Raw genomic sequence first — 5,987 nt, forward strand, 5'->3', positions numbered from 1 at the left:
CCAAAGCCCATCTGTAGGCAACTGGACATCCTCTTACAGAAGGGTTGCAGAGAGGAGAGGAGCCAGTCAGGGTGCAGTGTAGCAACAATGAAACATACAACTCTCCTCTAGTTCTTAAATGCTTCCTCCAGTCAGTATCATGATCCCAATTTTACTTTACAAATCCAGATAGATAAGAGGATGTACACTGGTACAGATAGGAACTGGAAACACAGGGAATCCAGGACAAATGATCCCTTCAGGACCAGTTGTGAGGGTGAAGGGAAAGCGTGATAGAAAGGGGAAACTGATCACAAGAATCTACAAATAACCCCCTCACTGGGGGACAGACAACAGAAAATTTGGTGAAGGGAGACGTCAGACGGTGTAAGACATGACAAAATAATAATAATTTATAAATTATCAAGGGTTCATGAGGAAGTGGGGTGGGGAGGAAGGGGACAGATGAGGAAGGGGACAAATGAGGAGCTGATACCAATGACTCAAGTACAAAGTAAATGTTTTGAGAATGATGATGGCAACAAATGTACAAATGTGCTTGACACAATGAATGGATTGTGATAAGAGTTGTACAAGGCTCCAATAAAATATTTTTTTTAATAAAATGATTTTAAAAAATAAATTTAAAAAAGGTGAGATGGGAAGAATTAATTTAGCATCCCTTGGACATGTTATTGGGAGGGAATTGTTCCTGAAGAAGAACTTTGTGCTAGGTACAAAAAAGAGAAAGATTCTCCATGAGCTGGACACAGTAGCTGCCCACAATGTGCTCAGACATCACAACAATGGTGAGGATGGTTCAGGAGCAGCAGCGTTTCAATTTCTTGTGTCTCGTGGCACTATAAGTTTGGAACCAACTTTATGGTACCTAGCAAAACCACCAACCCCTGGGAGAGGTAAAGCTTCTCTGGGTACTGTAATAGCGAATTCATCTAGATGTTCACTAAAAGTTTGGTGACTCTAGTACAACCAGAAGCACCTTAGAATTAGCTGAAAGCCCTGGAGAACCCCTGGAGATTTCAGCCATTGAAAACCCCATGGACACAGTTATACTCGGACATGTGTGGGTTGGAATTGACCCAGTGACAACCATTTCACAGTTATGAATATTAAGAAAGATAAATGTCACTTTATCTTTTTCCTGGTGCCTACTAAAGACAAGCTCCTTTTCCTCTCCTCTGATTAGATAATTTACTAATAAAAATAGATGTCTAGAACATTAGCGTGTCAATCTTTTTTGATCTCTCTAGACTTTCTGTTACAAAGGGATGAAATAAATAGTGTTTTAATTTAGTTTTTGAGGAAATATGTCATTCTGTTTAATTTTCTTCATTTAAAATAAATACTTCATTTTAAAATAAAATAATATATTTTATTGAGAAGTACCAATTTTTGAACTAGCAGCATATACCTCAAAGTTGCTTCAAAATAGACTAAGCTATATTCTACTTCATCCATGCTGCTTTGATCTAGTAAATAGGCTAGAAAATCGATAAAGCAGGATCTGAACCTAGCATCGACAAAGCTCAAGTTTCTTTAGGAATACAAAGCACTTGTGTCTATGAGAGGTAATGCTAATTTTCAGACAATGGAAAGAATAAAGGGAAGACTGTTTCCATGCATCTAGAGTTCTATGAGAGAAATCAGGGCAAATAAAAATAATAAACCACATCACAGATATGAATCATAATCCTTTATTCTAATAATTTTGACAGCCTCAAAAGTGATGACTGAAGAAATACTTTGTTACCTTTCTCTCAAAATCCATTGAATGACATGCATACTACTTTTGTTCTTCATAGTGGTGGCTATAGATCTAGATCTCTCTCTCTCTATTTTTTCCTGCTAACTTTAGCGTAAATTGTTTGGGTGCTTACGAGTTGGGGTTATCAGAAAAAAAACACTGCTTCATATATTTTTCTAAGGGTGGCAGATTCTTATTCCATTATTTCTTTATCTAGAATATTTGCTTTATTTGTTGTTGTTTTTATTTTATTTTATTTATTTTAATACATATATCATATCATTCCATAGTTCAATCACATCAAGCAATATTATGCAATCAGTTTCCAAATATTATTTTCCTTGCTGGACTCCTTGACATTCTCTCACTTTTACCCACCGCCCCATCACCACCACCGTTGTACCTGTCCCACCCCCGAACATTTATTCACCTTGCTGTCCCTATAGGTTCATCAATCTTGGATTTCATATACTGAAAAACATTTTTACATAAACTGCTTAATTTTTAATATTTATATTATCATGTCCAGATCAAGTAATCATGTTAGATTTCAACTAGTAATTTTAGTTTCTTTTTTAAAAATACTTTTATTGGGGACTCTTACATCTCTTATCACAATCCATACATTCATTCATCCAGTGTGTCAAGCACCTTTGCACATATGTTGCCATCATCATTTTCAAAGCAAACTCATAGCATTTTCAAAGCAAACTCATAGTGAATAGAACTGTCACCATGGGTTTCTGAGCCTGTAAACATCTAAGGTCGTAGAAAGCCCTCTCTTTCTCCCTTGGAACAACTCGTGGTTTCAAGCGGCTGCCCTGGGGATTAGCAGCCCAATGAGTAACTCACTTCTGAGCTTCATCCTTTAAACGTTACTGAATTAAAGTGTTGAAGTTGCTATTAACAATGTAAGATAATTTAGGTGAGAAAAAGGGGGAGCGGGGAATCTGCAATAAGCATTTGCTTGAACATGCTTCATCCCTGAGAAGAGAATTAGAAGCAACATCTCGGACACACATACAAAAGAGTGATTTCTGTGAATGAAAAATGATCACTGTCCTGTGACTCATTCATGCTTTGCCTTTCTACTCAGAATCATCCAAAAAGATGTTCATCCATCCCAAACTGTTATAGTTCCTCATTATACCAGATTCTCCTTGGTGCCTGGAATAAATTGGCTCTTTGTGGGGAAATTCTGTCAACAGCTGCTTTAATTGAAAAAAAAAAATCTATAAAAGGTCATTTTAATTGGTTTTAGGAAGTTAGGTGCTTAGCTTAAGATGTAATTTACATGCACAGAAAAGATGATACCGTTTATAAATATTACTTTCAAAATGATCAATATAAATAATGATCTGCATCTATAATTTATAAACATTGCATTTATAAACATAAACCGAAGTTTATGTTTGTCCCTCTAAAGTTTAAAATAACTGAAAGCATTTCTCTTTCTAATTTGCTATTTTTATCACTCTATCACTCTATCTATATGATTATTTGTCTTAGAAAAGTGTCTGGTACATAATCAATATTAAATATTAACATTCATCTAAATCCACAAATTTACTTGATTTTTAGATTTTGGTTGATTAATATTCTGCTTGTATTATGCACTGGACTTTCAACAATCCAAATATATTTTACTGAGTCAGAGTCTAATTTCTACCACTGCCATCTCAATAAGCAAAAGTACCAAATATGTAAGCCAATCAAATGATAAACTGAAGTGCTAGAAATCAGGTCTAGAATAAAACAAGGTCGTTTTAGAAGAAATTAGAGAATACATAATTTGGTAGAAGAAAACCTGGCATCTATAGTTTACTACTGGATATTAATTTACATAAAAATGTTCTCATGTCCAGCTTCTGGACAACAATTTTCCCCCCATATATTTAGTGTTTGCTTTGTGTCCATTTTCTTTAGACCAAACCTTCAATTCTGTTTCTGTTACTCTGTATTGGCTGAAATGATCCTGCTTCCTAATGGACGACTTGTCACGCCTTATTCAGTAAAATATATTCTCCAAGAAGGCACTCCATGTATGGTGCTGGCTGTTGAATCAATTTCTCCAATGGTAAATTGAAGTGTTCAGTTAAGAATTTTGGTCAAAGGAGAGATAAACTCATTGAACCATTGCAAATAATGATATTGCAATAAAATATAAGATTTAGGAAAATATTTCTCTGTGAGTTCTGAAGTTGTTGAAAAGTATCAAGAGCACAAACCGCCACATTGAAAGTTAAATAAAGGCAGAGGGACCCACTGACAGGAGGGATGGCAGGCGAGCAAAGAGGAAAGTCTGTTACTACTACGACGGGGATGTTGGAAAATACTATTATGGACAAGGTCATCCGATGACGCCCCATTGAATTCTCATGACTCACAATTTGCTGATCAATACGGCCTCTACCGAAGGATGGAAATCTACCGCCCTCACAAAGTCAACGCGGAGGAGATGGCCAAGTACCAGAGTCACGACTGCATCAAGTTCTTGCGCTCCATGCGCGCGGGTAACCCGATGGGGGACAGCGAGCAGATGCAGAGATTCAATGTCGGTGAGGACTGTCTGGTGTCCACAGCAAGTGCTGTGAACCGGAATAAGCAGCAGGTGGACCTGGCGGTGACCTGGGCCGGGGGCCTGCACCAGGCCAAGAAGTCCGAGGTGCCTGGCTCCTGTTAGGTCAAGGACATCGTCTTGACCATCCTGGAGCTGAAAGTATCACCAGAGGGTGCTCTCCATTGACGTCGGCATTCCCCAAGGTGATGGCGTGACCCGGTCATGACCGTGTCCTTCCACAAGTATGGGGAGTACTTCCCAGGGACCAGGGACTTGCGGGATATTGACGCTGGCAAAGGCAAGTTTTATACTGTCAACTACCCGCTCCAAGATGGGATTGATGACAAGGCCTGCTAAGCCATTTTCAGGCCAGTCATCTCTAAGGTCATGGAGATGTTCCAGCCAAGTGTGGTCATCCTCCAGTGTGGCTCTGACTCCCTGTCTGGGGATCGGCTAGGTGGTTTCAACCTGACCATCAAAGGGCACGCCAAGTGTATAGAATTTGTGAGGAATTTCAACCTGCCGATGCTGATGCTGGGAGGAGGTGGTGACACCATTTGCAGTGTCGCGCGGTGCCGGACGTATGAGACAGCTGTAGCCTGGAACACAGAGATCCCCAATGAGCTTCCTTACAACGGCTCCTTTGAATACTTCGAACCAAATTTCAAGCTTCACATCAGCCCTTCCAACATGACCAACCAGAACACTAATGAGTACCTGGAGAAGATCAAGCGGGGACACTTTGAGAACCTGAGGATGTTGCCCCATGCTCCTGGGGTCCAGAGGCAAGCGATCTCCGAAGACGCCGTCCCAGAGGAAAGTGGCGATGAGGACGAAGAGGACCCCGAGAGGCGCATCTCAATCTGTTCCTCTGACGAGTGAAGAAGAGTTCTCCGACTCTGATGAAGAGGGAGAGGGTGGCCGCAAAAACTCTTCCAAGTTCAAAAAAGACGAGAGTCAAAATAGAGGATGACAAAGAGAAAGAGCCAGAGGAGAAGAAAGACGTCACAGAAGAGGAGAAAGCCAAGGAGGAGAAGCTTGAAGCCAAAGGGGTCAAGGAGGAGGTCAAGTTGGCCTGAGCAGACCTCCAGCCCCAGATTCTGGCAAAGGTCCCGAATTTCTTCCCTAATCCCTCAGAGTTTATATTTCCTATTTCTCTGTGTATTTATATAAAATATATTAAATATAAATATCTCCAGGGATTGGACAGAAACCAGGGCCCTGAGCTGGCCCCAGGCAGCTTGGCTAGGTAAACCTCCAGCAGCTGCCTTGCCAGCTCGGCTGTTCTTTTTCAGTGGAAAAGGTAGTTTTACGTAGTCACAGGACAAAATCCTGCTATGAGGGGACCTCCTTTGGAAAGACACCTGTTATTGAACAATCTAGGGGTGGCTGGGCCTTTCAGGGACCCTTGCACTTTTTCTTCAAGGCTCCTTAAGATTTTGGATGGGTTCTTTTCTCATTTACAACCCCCACCCCGGCCCCACTGTTGCACCTGGCCCCAAGTGAGCCAACCCACTCTCACTGCCTGCCCTCCAGGACCCCGGCTCTGCAGCTGGAGGGCACTGATCTAGTTTTCCCTTCTCAGATACTATCTTCATGTTTGTGAAAACCTTTGTAATAAAAATTGGCACATTTCTCTAAAAAAATAAAATAAAATAACAATAATAAATAAAAGTTAAATAA

General features: G+C 40.3%; 1 pseudogene; it reads left to right on the forward strand.

Moving 5' to 3' along the window:
* Positions 1-1,207: 1,207 nt before the first annotated feature.
* Positions 1,208-5,407, forward strand: LOC101659753 (annotated as a pseudogene).
* The last annotated feature ends 580 nt before the right edge of the window (positions 5,408-5,987 follow it).

The sequence above is a fragment of the Echinops telfairi genome, unplaced genomic scaffold, assembly GCF_000313985.2.
Source record: "Echinops telfairi isolate 266 unplaced genomic scaffold, ASM31398v2 ScPeMD7_60;HRSCAF=208, whole genome shotgun sequence".
NCBI classification, from domain to species: Eukaryota; Metazoa; Chordata; class Mammalia; order Afrosoricida; family Tenrecidae; genus Echinops; species Echinops telfairi.